This window comes from Oryctolagus cuniculus, chromosome 9 (assembly GCF_964237555.1).
Source record: "Oryctolagus cuniculus chromosome 9, mOryCun1.1, whole genome shotgun sequence".
NCBI classification, from domain to species: Eukaryota; Metazoa; Chordata; class Mammalia; order Lagomorpha; family Leporidae; genus Oryctolagus; species Oryctolagus cuniculus.
This window is the reverse complement of record NC_091440.1, coordinates 29922526-29949001: the sequence shown is the minus strand read 5'-3', so window position 1 is coordinate 29949001 and position 26476 is coordinate 29922526. Positions and strand designations below refer to the sequence as shown.

Below are 26476 nucleotides of genomic sequence, written 5' to 3'. Positions count from 1 at the left end.
AAAAACATTTGAAATTTCAATTATTAGTATCTCTTCTACAAACAAAAATCAATTAAATATGTAGAATTAGAACTCCAGTTAATTATTAAAATAAAATTTAGAGACATATACACAAATAAATTCAAACATGAAGACAGACTTGCAAGTAGGACAAAGGAAACATATATAATACTCTCAAGGTAGTTTATATATGAAGCATGAAAACCAAATTCATGCCACCTGGTACTAATAAAACTAGTACACAAAACCAAGTTTCTGTAACATCAAGGCAACACATGTGTAACAGGATATTTAGCCAGTGGAAAAAAAAGTTTCAGAATTAATTCTAAATGTGTCATACTTTTTTGATTCTCAGAAATTCATTCCTATAGATCTTCATTGTTCTAAATTTTCATCTATCAAAGTGGGAAAAAGTAATATAGGGCATGTTCTAAGTAGTTCAAAACTACTAAGTAAACTAGAAACTGCAAAAAAAACTGTGGTGATTAAAAATCTACTCTCACTAACATACCCAAAATTTATTGGAGAAACATATAGAGCAGTAAACATCACAGTCCCTTCAGTTTCTGCTTACTTTGTCACATTAAAAGACCAATGTTCATATCAGAACTCTGTGTCCATTCATCTATTGATGGACAACTGGGTAATTCCATATCTTGACCATTGTGAATAATACATAATGACACGAAAGCGCAGATATGTTTAATATGCTGAATACTCTTGCTGTATATGTACTCAGAAGGGAGATAGGTGGGTCAGTGGTAAAATATGTTTCTACTTTTTTTATTGAACTGCAGGACTGTTCCCTGTAATGGCTGCATAAATTTACCTTCTCATTAATAGTGTAAAAATGTTCTCTTTTCTCCACATTTTCACAAGCATTTTATTGTGTGTATGTTTCATAATAGTCATTCTAACAAGAATGAGATGATATTTCATTATGATTTTGATTTGTATTTCCCTAAAGTGTGTAAGTATTGATCATTTTATATGTATTTATTGTCCATTTACATTTCTTTTTCTCAGAAACATATCTCTGATTTATTTCTAATTGAACTTGTTGCTATTGTTGATTTTTCTGTTTCTTTCATATTCTGGATGGTATACATATACACAATAGAATGTTATCTTGTAGTGAAATTAATGGAGCTGGAGCTCATTGCCTTAAGTAAAATAAGACCAATAGAGAATGAGAAATCCCACAATTTCTTTTTCGTATGCGGAAGTTACAAAATTATACATTATTATATATAAATATATATATACATATTTAAAACAGTGACTACAAGAAATTGGAAAGCATGTACAGGAGCATGTAGGGAGTGGCTGCTATAACACAATGAGAGGAGTGTAACATGCTCTTGTATGTTGCAGTATGATTGAGTGACTATGAGAAATATATTTTAATATTCCATATAAAGAACAGGAAGAGAGATTCTGGTGACCTCCACGTACAAAGGAACGGTCAGGTAACAGAGATGCTGGTTGCCTAAATATGTTTTGAAGATTTGCTCTACACAACATAATATGTGCAATATTACGTGTTAAATTAAATTCAAAAATAAAAAGTCACTCTTCTCCCAGGCCCCATCCTCCCCTACCCTGCCACATGAAAGAATCTTTAGAATTATGTATATAAGAAAACACTGAAATGTAATACTGGTACTAAAAATACATAGAGAAAGGTCTCTATTTGTATACAGAAAGGATACCTTATTGACAAGAAAACACTTTGGTTTGGTTCATTTTGGAGTCATTTACGAGTTTAAATTAATTAATGATCAAGTGCTGTTCAAAATGTTGTTAGTTTAATGAAAATTCATAGCTAACACAAGTAGAAATCCTCAAACAATACAGTGTTTTATACATTTGCTACCACAAAGCCCCAGAGGATTTAGCGAATTGAAATCAAAGGAGGAAGGGACAAGAATGAGAAGCTTGCCACATTCCCACTTGGGAGATAGGATCAATGTTTGCACAAATTGCTAAGCTGTGCACAAGAAGGAAACCGATACTTAACAAGCCCTGTCTTGCTAGGAAATGGAAATAGTTCTATTTTGTTCTCTGAGGATTCTCTTTCCATCAAAACGAAATGGAATAACAAATGTATCTTAATTGATCTTTTCATCCAAAGTGTTAAAATTGGCCTCAATATTCATGAAGCATTAGAGATTTTGTAAGCTGACTGTAGAAGAAGAAGGTAGATTCATCTTTCCAAAACAAGAAATACCAGTCTCTCTTAACAACCGAAAATATTAATTTGAATTATACGTTATTCCTAACAGCAGCAACAAGAGTAAAAATCACTGCTTTCTGATTTTAAATGAAGAATTTTCTTCTCAAGATACCTGATAATCCAAGAGACATTTTGTAAAGTCACAACTTTTATCATTTAATATATTCTACCTACCAAGGCTAAACAATTGAAGAGAGTATGGAAATACTAACAAACGGAAGACACTTTGTCAAACTTCCTTTTATCTCAGTCTTTTGCTTTTTAAATCCAAAGGTCTTGTATGCTTAGAGAAAGGACAAAAATAAAAACAGATAGATTTTCTTTTGAGCTGGAAATTGGAAATTTTTGAAGCCCAGGAGATTACTCTGACAATATTTTTAACTGCTTTCAAGAAAATGACAAAACATTAAAAAAAAAAAATCGGCTGTGCTGTTTTCCAAGAGTTTTTTCTAAGTTTTGTTGTTGTTGTTGTTGTTGTTGTTCAATGAGGTAAACTATAATAATATTCCTTTGTCGTGGTTAAATGGTGCTTGGTTTATTTACATGTAAAGAATGATTTAAGTATTTGTGTGGTCAAAATGTATTATTTGAAAGGTGAATAGGTGTGTATTGAATGTATGCTAATAGTGCTTATTTTTAAAATGTAATCAAAGTTTACAGTATTACTTAATAAAAGAACAAATCCAGAGCACACAAATAGTGAAAAAACTATTAACAATAAGAATTTGGTTTATACTAGATTATAAAATGAAAAAAGCTCAGCTTTCCGCATTCATTTCCATTATTAATAGGTGGCTTCCACCACTGGTTCACCCTCTAATGGCCGCCGCGGCCTGCGCGCTGCGGCCAGCGCATTGCACTGATCCGAAGCCAGGAGCCTGGTGCCTCTCCTGGTCTCCCATGCGGGTGCAGGGCCCAAGGACTTGGGCCATCCTCCACTGCCTTCCCGGGCCATAGCAGAGAGCTGGCCTGGAAGAGGGGCAACCGGGACAGAATCCGGTGCCCCGACTGGGACTACAACCCAGGGTACCAGCACTGCAGGTGGAGGATTAGCCTACTGAGCCGTGGCGCCGGCCTGAAATGGAGATTTTATTTTTAGGTTGTATTATCAATATTTCTCATAGTAGAAATTGAAAGTGAGAAATTCTAAATACATTTATTTAAGAATTTATTCAACTATAAATTGCACACCACAGTATAACATATTAAATTTAGATTTATTAAAATAATTAACTTTAAAACATCAGTAATGAACTGGAAAAGTGGCATTGTTTTATAGTTTTTCAAATTTCTAATCTAAATCTGCTTTTGATTTGTTATTCTACTTTTAGTACATGAAGAGAATTACCCTTTCTCACAAATGTGGATGAAAATAGTATTTAAACATTCTTTTCTGATAATCATGAATATTGGTAGCAAAGAAAAACTTAAGTGGAAGTTTCCTAACAGACATTAGCCATGTTCCATGTATCAGTGAACTTTTCCATGACTGTTACCTTAAAAGTCATTAGTCAGCTTTGTACTTTACTTGTTGTTGTTGTTGTTTTTGAAAGGCAGAGAGGCTACAGAAAAAATAGGAGAGACCTTTTCATTGGCTCACACTCCAGTGCCTGTCCTGGACTGACCTGGGTTGAGCACAAAGTGGGGAGCTAGATCCTCAATACAGCTCTCCCACATAAGTTGCAGGAAACCACGACCAGTACCTTCCAAGATTTGCATTGATCGGAGGCTGAAATCAGGGGTCAGGGCTGGACACTCTGACAAGATCATTTCGGAAATAGTGGCTCATTGAATAATACTTTTCATTCATATTGAGTTATATCTTAAGGGAACTTAAATATTCGTGTTAGTTAACATCATCAATAATCTCATCAGGAAAATTAAGAATTGGGAAGCTCTGAACTCAGACTGGTAGATATTAGTTTAAAAATTAATTTTTTCATTTGAAAACATGCATGTTATTATTGGCAAAAATAGGTGCTTTCATTGAAATGTGAGATTTATTGTATTCATTTTAAAGAAAAATATGTAAATATACAAATATAGATGGACATCACTTAAGAAGTTATGGTTCCTTCAAGGAGAAAGTTCTAAGAAATTGGCATTATTTTACAATACTAGATTTCAAGACATACAACAGGGAGATTATAATCAAAACAGTCTAGTACTGGCAAAAATATAGACATGCAGACAAATGGAACAGAATAGAACCCTAGAAAATAATGCACAAATGTATAAAAAAATAACCTTTGAAAAAGTAGCTAAAGTCAATCTCTGGAGAAAGGGATCCCTCCAAAAAATGTTGCTGGGAAATTTGGATTTCCACATGAAGAACTCAGAAACAAGACTCCTATCTTACCCTAATCAAACATTAATCCACAGGTGATCAGGGACTCAATCAATGAATTGATACCATCAAATTAGCAGAGGAAAACATAGAGGAAATAAGGAAATGCAACAAGACATTGGCATAGGCAAAGACTTCTTGGACAAGATCCCAGAAGCACAGGCAGCAAAATAAAAAATAGACAAAGGGGGATTACATGAAGCTAAGAACCTTCAGCACTTCAAGGCAAACACTCAACAAAGTGTAGAGGCAGCCAACAGAATGGGATAAAATATTACAAACTATGCATCTGATAAAGAATTAATATTCGGAATGTAATCCAGCAATAGCATAATCACAACACATTCTTTTAAATATAAGGCATTAGTGCCTCATGAATGTAGTAAAGACTATATTGAATTAAATTAATAATTTTAAGACTAAATAGAGTGTTGTTCAGTATTATAATAGAATGCACAGTTCCTAAAATATTTTGGGGCCAACACTATGGTGTAGCTGGTAAAGTCACCACCCACAATGTTGACATCCCATGTGGGCACCAGTTCATGTCTAGGTAGTTCCACTTTTGATCTGGCTCACTGCTAATGAATTACCTGGGAAAATCAATGGAGGATAACCCAAGTGTTTAGGCCCCTACTACCCACATGGTAGATCAGGATGAAACTCCTGGCTCCTGCCTCCTGGCTTCTGGTTTCATCCTGGTCCAGCACTGGCCATTGCAGCCATCTGGGGAGTGAACCAGTGGATGAAAGATCTCTCTCTGCATCTGTACCTCTCTCACTGTAACTCTGACTTTAAAAATAAATGAATAAATCTTTAAAATAATAGTTTGCTATTTATATTAGTATCTGAGTTTTACAATCTGGTTTAATTAATTTTGAATTTAAAAAGGGATTTGAATGTATTTTGTTATAATAATGATTTGTATAGGGGCCACCACTGTGGTAAAATGGTAAAGCTACTGTCTAAAATGCTGGCATAACATATGGGCATTAAATTGAGTCCCAGCTGCTCCACTTCTAATACAGCTCCCTGCGTATTCTCCTGGGAAAGCAGCAGATAATGGCCCAAGTCCTTGGGCCCTTGCACCCATTTGGGATACCCTGATGAAGCTCCTTTGGCCTGCTCTAGCACTGGCCACTGTAGCTATCCAAGGGATGAATTAACAGATGGAAGATCTCTCTCTGTCTCTCCCTCTTTCTCTTTAACTCTGAATTCCAAAATAAATAATCTTTAAAGTAATATTTTGCTATTAATATTAATATTTTATTTTTTTTTAAATTTGGATTTTACTAATTTGATTCTAAAAAGGCAGTTTGAATATATTTTATCATAATATAAAATAGGGGTGTGTGCTGTGGTACAGCAGGATAAGCTGCCAGCAGCAATGCCAGCATCACAAATGGCTGCCAGGGTCACCGCTGTGCCTCACTGGTTAATCCTCCACCTGCAGTGCCGGCATCCCACGTGGGCACTAGGTTCTAGTCCCGGTTGCTCCTCTTCCAGTCCAGCTTTCTGCTGTGGCCTGGGAGGGCAGGGGAGGATGGCCCAAGTACTTGGGCCCCTGCACCCTCATGGGAGACCAGGAAGAAGCACCTGGCTCCTGGATTCGGAGTGGCACAGCGCCGGCCATAGTGGCCATTTGGGGAGTGAACCAATGGAAGGAAGGCTTTTCTCTCTCTCTCACTGTCTATAACTCTACCTGTCAGATAAAGTAAAAAAAAAAAAAAAATTGAAACAAATTGATGCCAGGCCATGTCCAAACTGCTCTATTTTCAATCCAACTCCCTGCTAATCTGCCTGGGAAAGCAGAGAAAGAAGAAAGATGCTCTGAGTACTTGGACACCTGCACCCATGTGGGAGACCCGGATGAAGTTCCTACCTCCTGGCTTCAATCTGCCTTAGTTCTGGCCAATGCAAATATATTGGAAGAAAACTAGAAGATGGAAGACATCTCTCTCTCTCTCTCTCTCTCTCTCTCTCTCTGTAACTCTGCCTTCCAAATAATTAAAAACATCTTTATAAAAAGTTTATTATAGAAAATTACAGAAAACACCTATCACTACACATTTCTTGAAAGTATGCTTTTAAAATGTATTTGCAGATGTATTGAATTGTACTATTATTGTTTTTTTCAGGAATACAGACTGACACACTTGTGTTAAAACAGTGAGAATAGGGGCCGGTGCTGTGGCGTAGAAGGTAAAGCTGCCGCCTGCTGTGCTGGCATCCCATATGGGCACCGGCTAAAGACCTGGTTGCTCTTCTTCCGATCCAGCTCTCTGCTATGGCAAGGGGGAAGCAGTAGAAGATGGCTCAAGTTCTTGGGCCCCTGTACTCACATGGGAGATCCAGAAGAAGCTCCTGGCTTCAGATCAGCGCAGCTTTGGCCATTGTGGCCATCTGGGGAGTGAAGCAGTGGATTGAAAACCTCTCCCTCTGTAGCTACCTCCTCCTCCCCCTTCCTCTCCTCTCTCTATGTAACTGTGATTTTCAAGTAAAATAAAAAAAAAAATCTTTAAAAAAACAAATAAACAAAAAACAGTGAGAATAATTAAATACTTCTTGAAGAAAATAAATAGCCTTAAAAAACTTCACTTTCAAATCCAACATTAAAAAGCCTAATTTGATATACATATTTATCAATTATACACATGAAAATAAAATTTCATAGCAGAATCAGAAAGTGAAGTTTTATGCATAATTTTTGCTATAGTTCAGTTATAAATTATAATTCAGTAAGGGCATTGCAATAAACTAATTTGTAATTACATGCATTTGTATTTTATTGCTGCAAACTTTTTTTTAAAGATTTATTTTCTTTTTTTGAAAGAGTTACAGAGAGAGGTAGAGACACAGAGAGAGGTCTTCCATCCGCTGGTTCACTCACCAGATGGCCGCAAGGGCCAGAGCTGCACTGGTCTGAAGCCAGGAGTTTCTTACAGTTCTCCCACGTGGGTACAGTGACCCAAGGATTTTATCCTCTACTGCTATCCCAGACAACAGCAGAGATCTGGTTCAGAAGAGGAGCAGTTGGGAATAGAACCCGTGACCATATGGGATGCCGGAGCTTCAGGACATGACTTTAACTCACTATGCCATAGCCCTGGCGCCAACTGCAAACTTTCTTATAAGATAAAATATTTCTAGACCTGAGACACTTTACACATAATGTAAATATATATACATACATATATATATATATACACATATATATACATATGTTCTTATATCTAAACAAAAATATGTGCATAAATGTACCCATGTCCTTTCTTTTCTAATATATACAAATATAATTAAAATGTGAATAAAAAGAAAAATATAAAATTATTTTAAATCATCCACAACTCTACCACAGCTTGAAGTTTTATATAATTTTGACTACACAATAGCATGGGCAATGCAATGACAATATTTGGTTAATCATGATTTCCCATATTTATATATACTCTGTTATAGGACTTGACTAGTTCCCTATAAGGCAGCTATGACGTTCCATGATATTCCTGCCTCATCAGAATATCACCATAATTTGGAAGACATTTACATACGAGTGTGGCTCAATAGTTAATATCTGAATGCCAAAATTATAACATTAAAAATTCAAATGCTTGACATCTAGGTGTTTTAATTTTAATATCATGTGAACTTCCTTATTCATGGGAATATGGAAATTAAATGCAATTCCAGTAAGTAAAGCAAAACTGTTAAAAATAATTTGTCATTTATTCTTCATTCAATGACTGCTAAAGTCAACTTTATAATGTCAATTAATTTTCTGTTGTTGAATGAAAAAGAGAAATATCATATTTTCCACCAAAAGTATTCTGTCACCTAAGATTATCAATAATCTCATCCCTTATTTTAATGTCTTTATTAGCTTACAAAAGTAGGTTCTGTACCTTTGTTTCTCTAATTATTTTGAAATACATAATTATTAATTGTCAGCCATGGTTCACTCACTGTGCTGCAGAATGTCCATGCTGCATCCTTTGCTCGTACTCCTACCAGACTCTTGTGGCCACTATTATACTTAGCACTTCTATGAGATGTTTTTTTTTTTCAGCTTCCACCTTTAAAGACAACATACATATGTGTCTTTCTATGGCTGATATGTCACTTAGCATATTGTACTCTAGCTTCATTTGTGTTGCCCAAATGAAAAGACTTTCTTTTATATGTTAGAATAATATTCAATTGTGTATTTATACCACATTATATATATATATATATATATATACACATGAATGTATATAATTTTTATTCATTGGTTAATAAGCACTTAGGTTAAGGCCATATCTTCTCTATTGTGAATAGTGCTGCAATAAACATAGACTGCAGATTTTTTTTGAATAATTGCTTCATATCTTTTGGATGTAAACCAGCAGTAGGATAGCAGGAAAGTATGGCAGTTTATTTCTAGTATTTTTCATAAGCTCCATACTGTTTTCCATAATGGTTACATTTATTTATATCCACATCAATAGTGACTGGGTGTTTCTCTTTCTTTGCACACTCCCTACTGTTTTTTATTTTTTCTACTTTTTTAAAGATTTATTTAATTATTTGAAAGAGTTACAGAGAGAGAGGATAGGCAGAGAGAGAGAGAGGTCTCCCATCTACTGGTTCACTCTGCAGTTAGCTGCAAGGGCCAGAGTTGCGTTGATCCGAAGCCAGGAGCCAGGAGCTTCCTCCAGGTCTCTCATGTGGGTGCAGGGGCCCAAGGGCTTGGAAAATCTTCCACTGCTTTCCCAGGCCACAGCAGAGAGCTGGATCGGACGTGGGGCATCTGGGATGCAAACCGGCATCCATATAGGATGCCTGCACTGCAGGAGGATAGCTTTACCCTCTAAGCCACAGTGTGGCCCGTATTTTTTTTAACTTTTTAACCATTATGGGAGTGGTGTGACAACTGGGGTAAGATGACATCTCATTGTGATTTTGATATTCGTTTCAATGATTACTCATCATTTTAAGTATTTTAATACACTTATTGGTAATTTGCATATATTTTTTGAGAACTGTACAAATTATTATCCATTTTTAAATGACATAACTCATGGTTTTTCTATTGAGTTATTTGAGCTCCTATGGATTCTTCATCACCTATTTTTAGATGTTTATTTGGAAAAGGAAGGAACTTTTATACACAATACATCAGAGACAAAACTGTCAAACTTGATTATCTAATATAAATTAAATGTGGAATTTAAAGGAAAAAGCAGGGATGGAAATGAATCTAATTCTGTTTAGGACCTTCCATAGTATTCTGGGATGCTGTTTGCAGTGCTAGGCAGCAAAAGCAGCATTTTTAGAGTCAGCACTCACTATCCTCTTAGATGTCTGCATGTTTTATTTACCATTTTAGTTGCAAGTTCCTGGGAATGTTAAGGAATAAATATTTATCAAAGATATATCAATATTTTATATCTACTTTCCTTCCTAGAAATTTTCAGATCATTTTTGTGTTCTCATTATGATGCACATAAAATCATTGTTGTTTGTCCAAATGAGACTGAGGAAACATATAATTAAATATTTTCTCCAAAAGCATACAACTATCATTATAGCATTCCTAGTGAACAATGAGCCCTTCAGAAAATTATTCAAAAACTGTTTCTCATTTGGTAATAATAAGAGAAAAATGGGAGTTTTTAAATGAGACATATGTGTGAAATGCATTGTTCCAACTACATGAGAAGGAAGAGAAATATTAGTAGGAATCTGGCTTCAATTCTGAATCCTTCAACAGTTGTATGAATTTGGGAAAACTAATTAATCACTATGTTCTTCACTTTTCTCATTTGCAGAATAAGGAAAATACTACTTCTTAGTTTGTAATCTTACAGAGATTCGAAGAATAGTATCTTTCTATGGTGGGACATTGTTAGCTTAGGCTTATATAAATAAATAGTGTTACAGTTATGTGATTGAAGTTTTGTTAAATGCAGATTATGTTTGAAACAAAACTATAAATTCAGTTTTTGTTTATATTCTCTAAGATCTTTTCATGAAAATTTAACATTATTAGAATAGAGCAAATTTACTGATAAAGTTAACGTTTTAATGATTTCAGTTGTGTTGTTAATTCCATCATCTTTTAGAGAACCTATAAAAAAAGAGTAAATTATCTGTATGTACATAATTAGGTTTTCTAACTATTTATCTTTATCTTATACCTGTTTCAAATTTGACTTATTGTCTCATTATGTATTCATTATTGAGTAATGATCATAAAGATATTTTAAAATGTTAATCAAATTAAGCTGTGATATGTCATCTTAAGGCACAGTGTCTGGAAAATTGATAACAGTTTACTTATAAATTTGCCTCAGTCACAAAAAGCCTTGGTTTTATAAATATCAAGTCTTTATGAGAAATTATATTTGAAATAATTTTATCTAGAATACATAAATCTGTAAATTAATCTTGAATAGACACGTGTAAGTTGTTTGGTTCTGCCATAAAGATTGGATTTACAGTGTATAAAAGAAATGTGGAATGTTTTAATGAAGTAAAAAAATGACATAAAGTATGTGAGCCAATGCGTGTTACTCAATAAGTGTCAGCTGTATTTGTGGAAATATCGTGATGTACAGCAAGCATCCATATGTAATAAAGCAACACTATAACAGAACTCTTGACAATAAAACATAATAGATGATAGGTAATTTATAAATTGAAATATATATATGTAAAAGGGGTTACTTTAAAGACAATCTCTAATATTTATTTTATCCTTTACTTAAAGAAGAAATAATTATTTCTTAAGGCACAGAATTGCTAGACATCATCCATATGAATTAATTTACAGGCGTTCCTATTCTTTATGTTAATTGTTGAATCTTGGACTTAAAATATGCTGCAGATTTTCATTTTCTTCTTTTTTTAAAAAAATATTTATTTGAAAGGCAAAACAACAGAGTGCTGGGGAGAGAAAGAGAGAAAGAGAGGGAGAGAGAAAGAGAGAGAGAGAGATTTAATCTGCTGGTTGCTAGTTAACTTCCCAAATGGCCACAATAATCAGGTCTGGGCTAGGCCAAAACTGGTAGCCAGGAACTCCATCCTGGTCTCCCCATGGGTGGCAGGGGCCCAAGTACATTGGCCATCTTTGCATGCTTTCTCAAGTACATTACCAGGAAGCTAGATTGGAAGTGGAACTCTGGGTACTTGAAGCAGCAACTCCTATTTGAGATACTGTCATCACAAGCAACAACTTAATTTGCTGCTCCACAATGCATGCTTCAGATTTTCTTTAAAAACAAAACAAAACAAAACAAAACCTGCAGCAGCACCTGAGCTTAGAAATGTATAAGCAAACAAAAATGTACCATAGATAATTCTTTACCTACAATAAGTAAACAAATGCACATGAAAAAGTATAGTTTATCTACGTGTCTTCTCAGTTTAATATCCTTCTGTTTACTTTAGACTATTTTAGTTCACGTTTACCAGTATTTTTGCATGTAATTTCTAATCATACGTAATACTAATCATGTAGTTCTGTATATCCATATTGCACATGAATAGCTAAACATTTTCTTGTTGTATGTGTGTATTTCAATTTTTATAATTAAATCTCTGATCAGTTTGATTTTTTTTATTAGACAGGCAGAGTTAGACAGTGAGAGAGAGAGACAGAGAGAAAGGTCTTCCTTCCATTGGTTCACTCCCCCAAATGGCCACTACGGCCTGCGCGTGCCGATCTGAAGCCAGGAGCCAAGTGCTTCTCCTGGTCTCCCATGTGGTTGCAGGGGCCCAAGCCCTTGGGTCATCCTCCACTCCATTCCAGAACCACAGCAGAGAGCTGGACTGGAAGAGGAGCAACCGGGACTAGAACCCGTTGCCCGTATGGGATGCCGGCTCCGCAGGTGGAGGATTAACTAAGTGAGCCACGGTGCCAGCCTCAGTTTGATGTTTTATTCCTATATATTTTGTGAAAAACAGCTTTCATTTTATTTTTCTAAATGGCTATCCAGTTAGCTAAAAGTCATTTATTTAAAACAACAATTTTGCCACAGCAATTACAGATAGAATAATATTACTTATAGTTTTTCTGTGTCAGTATAGATCTAATTCTGAATTGTATAATATTTCTTTAATTTCTTTACCATTTATGTGCTAAAATGTATTTCTCATGATTAGAGGCTTTATTATTAGATTTAATATCTGTTAAGGGTAATCATGCCTACTTTCCCACATGTCGCTCCCCTCTTCGCGTAGGAACGACACAGGACCCTGCGTTGTTCTTTTGTCTGCTCGGCCCTCCCCAGGTTTGCTGCTGGTTCTTCCCGGGTTGGCTACTGACCCTTCCACCCCCGCAGAAGTGGGGAAAGTGGCAGGGGGAACCGCCCTTCCACGGAGGTGGAAGGGTCGGTAGCCAACCCGGGAAGAACCAGCAGCAAACCCGGGGAGGGCTGAGCAGACAAAAGAACAACGCAGGTTCCTGTGTCGTTCCTCCGCGAAGAGGGGGAGCAACATAATGGTGCCGTGACTCGGATAGGAAACCTAGGAGGGAAGAAGCGGGAAGAAGTGGGAAAATATCAGAGAGAGACTAGGGAAGAAGCGGGAAAATACCGGAGAGAGAGACTAGCAAAGAGCCTAGGGGAAAGCCTGACGGAAAAGGTGCCGGAAGAAGCTATTGAAAGCCTAGGCATAGACTCGGATATGGACTGTGGGAAAGAAGTTAGGATTGAAAGCTAGGATTGAAAGTGAAAGCAAGAAGAAACTTAAACTCGGATGTGGACTATGGCGGAGAAGCTAGGAGATTAAAAGCGAAAGTGAAAGCTAGAACAAACAGACTTGGATACGGACTGTGGGGAGAAGCCAGGGGAAATGAGAGGGGAATATTGTTGGAAGAAAAGTTAGGAAACATACCAGGTAGAGAAATATGTTAGGGAGGATGAAGCCGTGGGGGCAGGCTGAGGCGGAGACGAAAGCTATGTTGGGATTCGTCAAGTTAGCCCGGGGAGCAAAAGACGAAAGGCTAAAACCAGAGGTGGAGACGTAAGCCAGGTTGGAATCCGTCAGATTAGCCCAGGGAGCAAAAGACGGGAAGCCAAACCGGGAGTGGAGACTTAAGCTATAGGTTGCATTTCGTCAGGTTAGCCCGGGGAACTTAGACTGAAAACCGAGAAGCGGAAATGTAAGCTAGGCTGTGTGATTTGTGGAAGCCACGCGCGCAGAGAGAGCGCACGGGGCACAAACAGGGAGAGCGCATGGGGCGCGAGTAGGAAGCGCGGGGCTGGCACGAAGGCCCTGGTGCGGGCGCAAAGGGCGCGGAGACAGTGGAGCACGCGAGGCCAGGAAGCTGCGCAGAGCCGGGAAGCCGCTGCGGGGCAAGGTGCCGAGAAGCCGCGGGGATAAGAGAAACAGAAGTTTAGAAGTAAAATGAGAGAAATAGGAATGCTGGCAGGTAGAAGTAAAATAGGAGAGATAGGAATGCCTGGAGATAGAGAAATAGAGAAAAATAAGGCCTCCCCACAACATGGCAATGAGAGAGCTTGGATTCGGTCTGCCTGATTAGTAAGACGATGAGCACCTGTGGGCAGCTGCAGGTCACCGAAGACAGGCACGTTATCAACACCAATAAGTCTCCCCACAAGACGGCAATGAGAGGGCTTGGATTCGGTTTGCCTGATTGGTAGGGCTTGTAAGCACCTGCAGGCAGTTCTAGCAGAGCAGAGCATGCACTGCAGGGCACCAAACACAGGCACGCATCAGCGCCTAAAAACCTCCTCACAACATGGATAAGAGAGGACCCGGATTCGGTTTGCCTGATTGGTAGGGCTTGTAAGCACCTGTGGGCAACTCCAGCAAGCAGAGCAGAGTATGCGCTGCGGGGCACCGAACACAGGCGCGTATCAACGCCAAAAATAAAAAGAAAGGGGAATCTGTGGGGAGCAACTCGGACTATACTGTTACTGGAATTAAGACTTATTCTATGCATCTGCTCTCCCACGATATGGTGCTGGGAGAGGAGTAAACAGCTTCTACGCAGCTGCCTCCAGTTCACCCAGTAAGCAGCAGGACCTGCTCCTGATTGGAGGAGAGCAGCGTACTGGGCGTGTGAGTAGCAGAGTTGGGATTGGTGGAAGAGGACTATAAAGGAGGAGAGAGACAACATGCACCAGGAACATCTATCTGAAGGAACACCTGAGGAACATCTGAGCAGCCCCCGAGAGAGCCGGCCGGCGGTGTGCCGCTCCCCCGCGGAAGCAGGGAAAGTGGCAGGGGGAACCGCCCTTCCACGGAGGTGGAAGGGATGGTAGCCAACCCGGGAAGAACCAGCAGCAAACCCGGGGAGGGCCGAGCAGACGAAAGAACAATGCAGGGTCCTGTGTCGTTCCTCCACGAAGAGGGGGAGCGACATAATGGTGCCATGACTCGGATAGGAAACCTAGGCAGGGTTTAGTGTCGTTCCTCCACGAAGAGGGGGAGTGACACCCACATACATCTCTTTATTTTGTTTTTCCCTATCTTTTTGGTATGTTTTTATTATTTATTTTATGTATGAGGAGAGAGAGAAGAAAGAAGAGAGATCCTATCCACAAGTTCATTCCGTAAATGCCTGCAACACTGAGGCTGTACCAAGGCCAAAGCCTTCAGTCAAGACCTCGTTCCATATCTCCTAAGCCTGTGGCAGTAGCTGAACTACTTGAGCAATCACTGCAGCTTTTCAGTCTGCATTAGGTATCTGGAGGCAGGAGCTTGAGGCAGCAACCAAACCTAAGCACTCTGATGTAGAACAGAGTTATCATAACTGCTAGAGGGGCTGGTGCTGTGGCAAAGCGGGTAAACACCTTCACCTGAAGTGCTAGCATCCCATATAGGCGCCGGTTCAAGACCCGGCAGCTCCACTTCTGAACCGGCTCTCTGCTATGGCTGGGGAAAGCAGCAGAAGATGGCCCAAGTCCTTGGGCCTCTGCACAAGTGTGGGAGACCTGGAGGAGGCTCCTAGCTCCTGGCTTTGGATAGGCACAGCTCCAGTCATTGTGGCCAATTGGAGAGTGAACCAGTGGATGGAGGACCACTCTCTTTCTCTCTGCCTCTCCTCTCTCTGTGTAACTCTTTCAAATAAATAAATAAATAAAATCTTTAAAAAAATATAATAACTGCTAGAGCAAAGGCCTGCCCCCATGTTCATTTTTACCAGTCACTGTAGCATCCCTTCAATTCCATATCTACAGATGGCACAGCTGATCTCTATATAACTGATTCTCCTTCATAGGCAATGCAAAGCAATGCTTCAGAAAGGCTAATAGTTCTAGTCTTCTTCATTTTTAAGATGCTGCATCTAACTAGTGCTGCAGATTAGCTAATTTGATATTTTGACATTTATTTTGGACTTCCAACTTGCTTCATCTGCAAGTTGCCTTATGTGATAATTCTCTAAGTCTACTTTTTTTCCTATTCTCAGAAAACACTGGATTCTTGTCCTATGAGCTGAAATGAGTGTAATTTTGGAATGCATTTTCTTTATTCAAATGTAACTCGAATGTTGTAATATTTTCTCCCTTCTGTTAATGCAGAATTCTTGGGTCACATGTGATTTCTTTTTACTTTCCATTTTATGTTTGTTATTCAGGAGTTTCATTCCCAAGAAAATAAGTAGGGCTCAGACAGGCCGAAGAACAATGTAGAAGCCTTGTGCAAATTCATGCCTCTTTGTTCTTTTTTAAAATATTTTTAAAATTTGTTTATTTATTTTCCCCCCAAAGAAACCTCTCATTAAAGAATACAAACTTCATGCATTTCATAATTACAACTTTAGGAACATAGTTTTTCTTCCCACCATACTCACCCTCCCACTCACTCTACCACCTGCCTCCCACCCCCAGTTCCATTCTCCACTAAGATTCATTTTTGATTAACTTTATACACAGAACACCAACTCTATACTAAGTAAAGAGTTCAGTAATTTGCACAGAAAAGACAATAACAGCAACAACAAAAAAATAAGCTGTTCCTCAACAGTAGAGACAAAGGGCTATTCAAAGTCATTGCAGAGAGTTGTGATCTACTGAATTTCTTAGAAAAAAGAGGGATGCCTCCTCCTAAACATATTAATTTACCGTTTTGCATTTGACCAGAAATTGGGAGAATTTTCAAAGAAAAACAACTTGAAGATGATTTAAATAGCTGTGCCATGCCAAACTGTCTACTGCTTATTTTTCCCCCAAATCTCAGTTTATGACTCAGCTGCTCAAAATAATCTGCTTAATTAAATCTATGTGCACATACTGTGTATATCTAAAGTACATATGGAAAGAAGAAATAGAAGCAATATGTTTCAAATGAAACATTTTAAATAAAGCCTCACACTAAAATCGACATTTTTTTTATTTTTTAAATATGATTTCGTTCATTTGCCTTAAGTTTTTGAAGCATCAGCTTAACCCTTAGATTAAATGTGTTCCTAGAGAAACAGGTCAGTATCATTTTTTAGAATTATTTTGAGATCCACTTGTTCTACTTCAAGTATGTACTGTTACAAAAAGTACAGATCTTTGTCCTGTGATATAACTCAAAGTCAAATGATCTGAATCCATTGTTAAAAAAGGATTAAAGAAGTTGAATATGACTCTATAATGCTTTCTTACACAAAATTTAATAAGCTGTATAGTTTTAAGTCATGCTGGATGGTTATTTCTTTATTTAAATAGGCATATGATGTTACTACATTATTAAAATAATAAAGCACATAACTGATTTGGATGTAAGACCACATCAAGATGAGAGACCACAAAAATCAAAACTAAAAAAAATGGACAAAAAAGGAATTAAAATATTAGGGATGCAAAACTTCTGAAGGGATATCAAAATTATTTACTTAAATATTGTATAAAATTAAATCATATTCTTCTGTTTATTGCTCTGAAAATTTCTAAACATTCTTTCATTGAAAACTGTCAAAGGTATATTCAAAGATTTTGAAAATTTAACTTGCAAGGATCTTTATTTCATAAGATATTTTTATGTAATTACTAAATAAAATTTATCTGTCGACAGTGTGACTTTCATATTATTTGTTAATATTGTTAGTGTACAAAGTGGTCTAACACATTTGATTATTTAACAAAAGCAAATGGTAGCAGAAAAGAGATAGATAGGGTAAAATTATGAACACATCAATTAAGACGTAAAAATAGTTACTTAAATAGTAAGTGCCAGACAATGAAATGTTGTAGCTTAATAAAAGATATGCAATTTATAATACTTCTTACCTCATAAGTTTTATATTCCACCTGAATTTAGTTGCATTTAAAAATGAAGAATAAGATGTTTCAAATAAAATATATGTAAAATAGAAATTAAATTTTGTAATATTCACCTGAAAGATATGATTATTGGAAACCTTGATTTAATTTACCAGTGAAGATTTATTTAAGCATTAACAAGGAAAATATTTTTGGAATATAATACAGTATGAATAAAATAGTAACAATATTAATAATTTCATTTTGTCTTTCTGAAATATAAGAATATATGTTTTAGCATAGAGTTCATCCACTTATTTATAAAAAATTCATGCTAGCATTTATTATCATCACTATTATTAATGTGCTATATCTTACTGGTACACCTTCTGTTGACTCTTAAATATAGCTTAAGGAAACAAAAACAAGTAAGCACAGTTCTATAGTCATGTCTCCTTCACTTTATACATACAGTTTGTGTTTTCTGAACTATGATTTTTTCTAACTTCCTAGAACATTTCTGACTATTTGAATGGATTAGTCCTTACAAAAATTTGGTAGTAGCATGAAAAGATTGTTTTTAAAAAAGGGTGATTAAATATATAAATTCTGAAATCTGACAAACACTTATATGGTAAAATATTTAAACATAATATCTACACATTCACCACCCATTAACTGAGATGAGTACCTTAACTCCCTAATCCATCTGTTCATAAAATGTTCTAGTAAAATAGGGAGACTTTTTGTTCAGCTGCTTAAGTTGTTGTATGGAATGCCTGCCTCCCATATTGTAATGTTTATTCAAGTACTCTACTTATGATCCAACTTCCTGTTAATGCCATTTTTAGAGGCAGCATATGATGGCTCAAACTTGGTTTCCTGCCATTCACATGAGAAACTTGGATAGGGCTTTAATCTCCTTGCTAAAACCTGCCCTGGCCCTTGTAGGAATTTGGGGAGTGAACCAGCATAAGAAAATCTGTCTGTCATACTTTCTCTGTTTCTATGTTTTTGTCTTTCAGATAAAGTGAAAATATATACGCAAATATATTTCAAATGGTTTAGCAAAACATTAAAGATTTACTTTTATGGACCTCAGATTCAATTGTCCAACTGTATTCTAAATATATTGATGTGGTCAATCCATGTTACCAGAGTTAAACAAATCCACTAATGAACGCATTATCTTTCTTTGTGTCCTATATAAAATAATTCACTACAGTAATATCTGCACTTGCATGTGTGTGAAAACTTCAAAACAGTAGCACAGTATATAGGTATAAATTTGTGAAAATTAATTTTGTTATAGTACCTTGACTAAAATTTAATTACATTGAATGACATACTAATATACAAAGAGTAGATAGGAATCTATGGATAATATTTTCAAACAGAAGGATGTTCAATAAGAATCAGAATTTTCCAGGTTTACAGAAAATGTAATAATTTAGGGAATGCTAAGATACTGTGGAGGCAAGGAGGCAGCTAAATACTGGTAAGATAGAGATTATATTATACAATTAATTTAACTTTTATTGAGTAATTAACTGATCAATGATTAGAATTTTATGAGTTTAATCTCATTAATGCATTTAGATCGTGTTAGGTTGGGACATAATTTTAAACCATATCTCCCATTATATGATTATGTCCTCTTTTAATAATGACATTTTATTCATTTAGAGATTTAAAAAAAAAAAAAAAAAAAAAAACCTCCAGGGCATGTGTTCATCAATTCCAGACATAGAACTCAAATGATGACTATCAAAACACAAAGAACAAGTTCTGAACCATCAAAATATAATATAAACAGAATTAATTAGATATACTTAAATTACATATTGCATTTTATTTTTACTTATTTTAAATTAGATTATACCCTATCCATTCAAATTTGTAGCATCTCTATATCATTATTTCATTATATCAATGCTTGCATTTCAATACTTAAATGAATCTATAGAAAACCAAGAAGGGCAGTAAAATGAATCAAACTCAACAAGACAAGTTATAGCTTAGTATTTAACAATCTCTTAATTGTTGACATAATTAAGTGATAAGAACCATTAAAGTCACTATTTAGTGAGATGTGATATAAGAGATAAAAGTAAAATACTCTGTTTCTAATTAAATGACTATGAAGTACCAATTCATTCTTTATTGGGGCAATTTAATACAAAGAAGCAGGCAGCATTCTTTTTATACAAGTGTGTTCTATTCTTAACATTTTGCTTTACAACCCTCTGATTTGGGTAATTATAAGAACTGAAGGACTAAAACTGCTATGGTAAATTAATTTAAAAACTGACTTAGAATGCGAGACATTCATCAGGAATCTCAGACCGAAGTGTGTGTATATATATATATATATATATATATATATATATTCTTTTTGTAGTGTATTTTACACCCTGATAGAAATTAAAACATGAAAAATTCCTGGGGAAGAGAAGTGTGACAGATGTTAAACAATCTGGCATATGACCTGGGTTGAAGACTATCATAACTTATTAGACCCCAATAATATCTTATTTCCATAAGTATTTATTTACGTCATAGCTTTTCAGCATGGATTGAGACTGAATAACAATTCTGTTTTCTCTTCAGGATTAGTATTTGGGTAGCAAAAAATATAGCAACAGACAATTTTTTAAATTCTAAAAATAAAGTGTTATATATACTTAGAACAGGCATCCCAGAAATAATTGCTAAGCTGAGTAAAATCAGGTCTAAAATAGATTTTTTATTCAAAAGGTGAAAATTTGTCCTCATTTCACTTGCTTATTACTCATACTCTTAATATCAGTGAAAATTATTTTGATACTTGGATGAGGAACTCAAGGATAAGGAAAAATTGCTTTTAGTTAACATTTTCACTGAAAATTGTGACTATTAAAGAAGACCTATTATCTCCAGTGGGCTTAATTACGTTCCTAGATATCAAAACACTTTTCTTTTTCATTTCTTCTCTGAGTTAATTAGCCAAGAATAAATCATACCAAAGATTCATATAAATTAATATTAAAAATTAATATAAAATATAATATAAAAATTAATATAAAATTGGAAGTGGAGAAACTGGGAATTAAGCTGGCACCCACATGGGATGCCAGCATTGCAGGGCATAGTGCAGGCCCTTAAGGGAGAATTTGCGTTGTTCTCTTCAAATACCCCCATATTATTTAGAATTTTATGTTCATACAATATTTTCTAATAAAATTATAGAGAATAAAATGCTTCTTTCTGTGTAAAACAAAGATCTTTGTTAGATGACAGTATGCAGCCATAGTCTTCATTTAATGATCTATTTCCAACCTCACTGTGAAAAACAAATAAATTACTATATTTATACGATAGGCCACCATTCCTCAGTGTCTAGCATTTATCAGTAATGATAATTTAGTAATATCAAACATGGTAAGCTATAAACAAAAAAGTTCTCAACATCATTTATTGAGGTCGGCACCGTGGCTCACTAGGCTAATCCTCCACCTTGCGGCGCCGGCACACCGGGTTCTAGTCCCGGTTGGGGCGCCGGATTCTGTACCGGTTGCCCCTCTTCCAGGCCAGCTCTCTGCTGTGGCCCGGGAGTGCAGTGGAGGATGGCCCAAGTCCTTGGGCCCTGCACCCCATGGGAGACCAGGATAAGTACCTGGCTCCTGGCTTCAGATCAGCGCGGTGCGCCAGCTGCAGCGCGCCAGCTGCGGCGGCCATTGGAGGGTGCACCAACAGCAAAGGAAGACCTTTCTCTCTGTCTCTCTTACTGTCCACTCTGCCTGTCAAAAAATAAAAAAATAAATAAATAAACATCATTTATTGGTAAGGTGGTCAATAGTTACAATCGTCTGACTAATTGAAGAAAGATGAAGTAAAAGAAAACCACATGCTACTTATGATTGAGTTCATGTAACTAACCAAGCAATCCCAGTGTACTATAAAACAAATGAGTTCCAGATTTCCATTTGAACTGCAAGAGGTTTTCAGCCTCAGAGCTCTCTGTTTATCAACTTCTAAAGCCATTAATGGGCCAGCCTCACTCTTTTAAATAATTTATTAGGAGAACATAATAACTTCTTCATTGAGATGTTTTTATGTTTCCAGCTTATCTGTCTAAGAGGATCACAGAATTAAAACTTACTCCTGCATTCGCAAATAAAGTACACATGTCTGGAAAAAAAAAAAAATCAACAATTATGTAAGAAAAATGGAGAGACAGTATATTTGAATGGATGAATTAGAATCTTAAAATCCAATATAAATTAATATAATAGCTTTTAAACAATTGAAAATACGTCTTTATAACTTAATATATGTATAAATAAATTAACACTATAGTTTCATGACCTAAAAACCCTAATTTTGGATATTCAATCATAAGGTACAAATGAATAAGAGCCCTACATTATTTACACAATACAAATGTCCTCAGTAGCATTTATTTGAAATATTTAGAGCTGAAATAACTCAAATAGATGTTTTGGAATAGCACATAGATAACAAAATATATTATCCAGCAATGAACTGTGATAACTCTTGCCAGTGATGGACATGTAGTAAAGACTTAATGCTTGGAGTTTTTTATTTATTGGATACTAATCAAATAGTTATCCTCTAACAAGTATACATCAAAATTCTAGTGTATTTAACAAAAACCTACCGTTTAGCATAAATCATTCTATGTGTACACAAAGCTTAGGAACAGGGAAAGGTTGTGAGAAAATATTCTGAATAAAATATTATACAGAGCAAAAAATGAAATGATGTTACAACTCACCAATTAAACTACAAATAACCTAGAGTTATATCAGCAGAATGTCAGAATGGTTATCCCCAGATCTCTTTCCACCATAGAGATGCTGACTTAATAATCATTTACGGTCTAGAAAACTTTTATAAGAACTTCATAAACCAATGTCTTTAAGTCACAGAACACCAGGCAAGCTCAAAACAGAGTACACATCTTGATCTGGTAGGAAATAAAATTTCCTATCAAGTATGGCAAGCTTCCTTCAAGTGTCACAGCTAAGTGCAACATAAAAAAGCCTAACTTGCAGCTTCTCCCTCCAGGGAAGGAAAAGGGGGAAACGTGTATCCAAGTCTAACTTTTAATATGGCTTCCTGGGGAAGTGGGTTCTATGTTGCCTATCAAACAGCACTAAAAGAGTAGGCTGAGTGTGTGTGTGTGTGTCTGCAAAACTGCAGGGAATAAAAGAAAACATGGAATACTGTTGGAATATCTGAAAATCTGAAGATCCTAAGTACTAAAAATAGACATCAAATAGAGCGAGAGATTACAAGATCCTGAAAGAGAAACCAAAAAAATCTAGTATCCCCGCCAAAGGTTTCAGAGCTCCCCCCGACACCAATATCTAGCTGGGCTAATTGGGGGAGGCCTTTCACTGTATGATATCAGAAGTTGTGGGGAGCAACTGAGACTAGACTAAATTACTGGAACTGCTAAGACTAACACTACGCATCTGATCTCCCACAATATGGCGCTGAGAGAGAGCAAACAACTTCCACGCAGCTGCCTCACCAATTCGACTGATAAACTGCAGGAGCTGATCCTGCTCCTGATTGGAGGAGAGCAGCGTGCTCGGCGTGTGGGCAGCAGAGCATGGATTGGTGGAAGAGGACTATAAAGGAAGAGAGAGACAACATGCACCAGAAACACCTGAGGAACATCTGAGCAGCCCCTGAGAGAGCCGGCCGGCGGTGTGCCGCTCCTCCGTGGAAGCGGGGAAAGCGGCGGGGGTGCCCCCCCTCTGCGGAGGCGGGGGGCTGGCAGCTAACCGGGGATGGTGTCGTTCCTCCGTGAGTGAGGGAACGGCAGCTAACCCAGGAAGGGCCGGGCCAAAAGAACAGCGCATGGTCCAGTGTCTCTCCTCCGCGAATGGGGGAGCGACAAGAAGTGTTTCTTTCTTCAAGTGCATGCATAGCAACAAAATAAATAAATTATAATTCACACAAAGAAATGTGGAAACATGCCCCAATCAAGGTCTAATCTCTGAAAACCCATGCTAATGAACAGAAACTTATGAAATACCTGGCCAAGAATTTTTAAAATAAGTAACAAAATAAAACATTGCAAAGAAGTTCAATGTACTCTAAGAGAATACTGATAGGAACAAAAACATAAATCAGAAATAAAACATGAACTGAATGGAATTTCAACAGGGACAGAAACAATAAAAGAGAACAAATTAGAAACTCTAGAGTAATAAAATTGAGATAATTTAAAAAGAATAATAGGTACTCAAGAGGATAGTTGATGAAATAGAAGAAACAACTTGCTAAAAGACAAGTTATTGATAAGTAGAGGGCTGAAAAGAAAACAAATGAAGTTATATGAAGAAAGGGTACATACCTTATTGAGCAACAATAAGGAGATCACTGTATACAGTTTAGAAATACAAGAAAAAGAAGACATAAAAGGAAAGATAATTTATTTTAAGAAACAATGTTACGAAACTTACCAAATCTGATGACAGAAATGAGCATCAAAATTCAAGAAGCTTAAAAATGTCCAACTAATATGAATGCAAATAGATCTCCATGAAGTACATAATAACCAAACTTTAAAAAGTCAAAGAATGGGGACAATGCTCTTCAGTACTGGGTAAAGCTGTTGCTGGAAGTGCAGGCATCCCATTTGGGCACCAGTTCTAATCCTGGATGCTCCTCTTCCGATCCAGCTCTCTGCTATGGCCTAGGAAAGCAGCGCAAGATGGCCCAAGTGCTTGGGCACCTGCATCCATGTGGGAGACCCAGAAGAAAGCTCCTTCTCCTGGCTTTGGATCGGCTCAGCTCCGGCCTTTGTGGCCAATTGAGAGTAAACCAATGGATGAAAGACCTCTCTCTCCCTTCCTCTGCCTGAACTTCTCTCTCTGTTTAACTCTGACTTTCAAATAAATCTTTAAGAATCGAAAATGAATCTTGATGTGAATGGAAGGGGAGAGGGAGGGGGAAAAGGGAGGGTTGCGGGTGGGAGGGACATTATGGGGGGGAAGCCATTGTAATCCATAAGCCGCACTTTGGAAATTTATATTCATTAAATAAAAGTTAAAAAAAAATAAATCTTTAAACAATTAATTAATTAATTAAAAGTCAAAGAAAAAGAGACAATCTTGAAAACAGCAACAGAAAAGTAAATCATTATACACAAATGGAATCCCATGGAATTAACAATATGTTTCTCAGCAGAAACAGTTGGAGGGAATGGGATAATATGGTCAAAGTACTGAAAGGAAAACTGATCAAGAATACTATCTTCTGTAAAATTGTCTTTCAAAAATAAATGAGAAATAAAGAGATACTCAAAGCATTACAAAATAAGGAGGTTTATCAAAATTAAATTTACTGTGTGAGAATTTCTAATGGGAGCACTTCAAGATGAAATGAAAAAAAAAACTTTAGGAAACAGCATAAAGAACACACAAAAAATAAAACTCTGGTAAAGTAAATATTGGTTGAACTCTGTAATTAACACAAAATTATTCTTAGGTGTGTAAACTTAACTTAAAAGTGATCTCTGTTAAATATAACAGTGGGAATAAGAGAGGGAGGAGATGTACAAATTGGGACACACTCAATCTGACTTGCCCCAAATGGTAGGGTTACAAACGTGCTAGGGGATTCCAATTCAATCCCATCAAGGTGGCATGTGTCAATGCTACCTCATTAGTCCAAGTGATCAATTTCAGTTCACAATTGACCATAATGATAGGTCTAAGAGTCAAAGGGATCACATAAACAAGACTAGTGTCTGCTAATACTAACTGATAGAATTAAAAGGGGAGAGAACAATCCAACATGGGAAGCAGGATACACAGCAGACTCAGAATGGCAGATGTGCTAAACAGCACTCTGGCCACAGAATCAGCCCTTAAGGCATTCAGATCTGTTTGAAGAGCCCATGAGAGTATTTTAGGCAAGGAAAGCCAAGACACTCCGGAAAAAAAAGAAAAAAAAAAAAAACACCTAAATTATAGATCTCAGTGAGTGAGATCCCAGTGGAAAGAATGGGCCATCAAAGCAGGAGTACCTTCCTCTGAAAGGAGGAGAGAACTTTCACTTTGACTATGACCTTGTCTAAATAAGATCAGAGGTAGTGAACTCATAAGGCTTCCATAGCCTTGGCAACTCATGACAGGAGCCTAGGGTGATTACTGACACCATAAACAAGAGTGTCAATTTGTTAAGTCAACAACAGGAATCACTGTGCACTTACTCCTCATGTAGGATCTCTGACCTTAATGTGTTGTACAATATGAATTAATGCTATAACTAGTACTGAAACAGTATTTTACACTTTATGTTTCTGTGTGGGTGCAAACTGTTGAAATCTTTACCTAATATATACTACATTGATCTTCTGTATATAAAGATAATTGAAAATGAACCCTGATGCATATGAAATTGGAGAGGGAGTGGGAGATGGGAGGGTTGCAGGTGGGAGGGAAGTTATGGGGGTTAAAAAGCCATTGTAATCCATAAGCTGTACTTTGGAAATTTATATTTATTAAATAAAAGTTTAAAAAAATTTTTAAAAAAGTAAATACATAGATAGCTATAGACTCATGCTATATGCAGTGTGAGTATATAAATCATATTTCTAAAATTTTGTAATTATAAACATAAATATAATAATGAAATAATGTTATTGAATATGGAATTATTTATTTCAAAAAA

The 26476-nt window shown here is 36.4% G+C and overlaps 1 pseudogene; it reads left to right on the top strand.

Moving 5' to 3' along the window:
- Positions 1-13524: 13524 nt before the first annotated feature.
- LOC100346883 (vesicle transport through interaction with t-SNAREs homolog 1B pseudogene) overlaps positions 13525-26476 on the top strand; it is a 30231-nt pseudogene continuing 17279 nt past the window's right edge.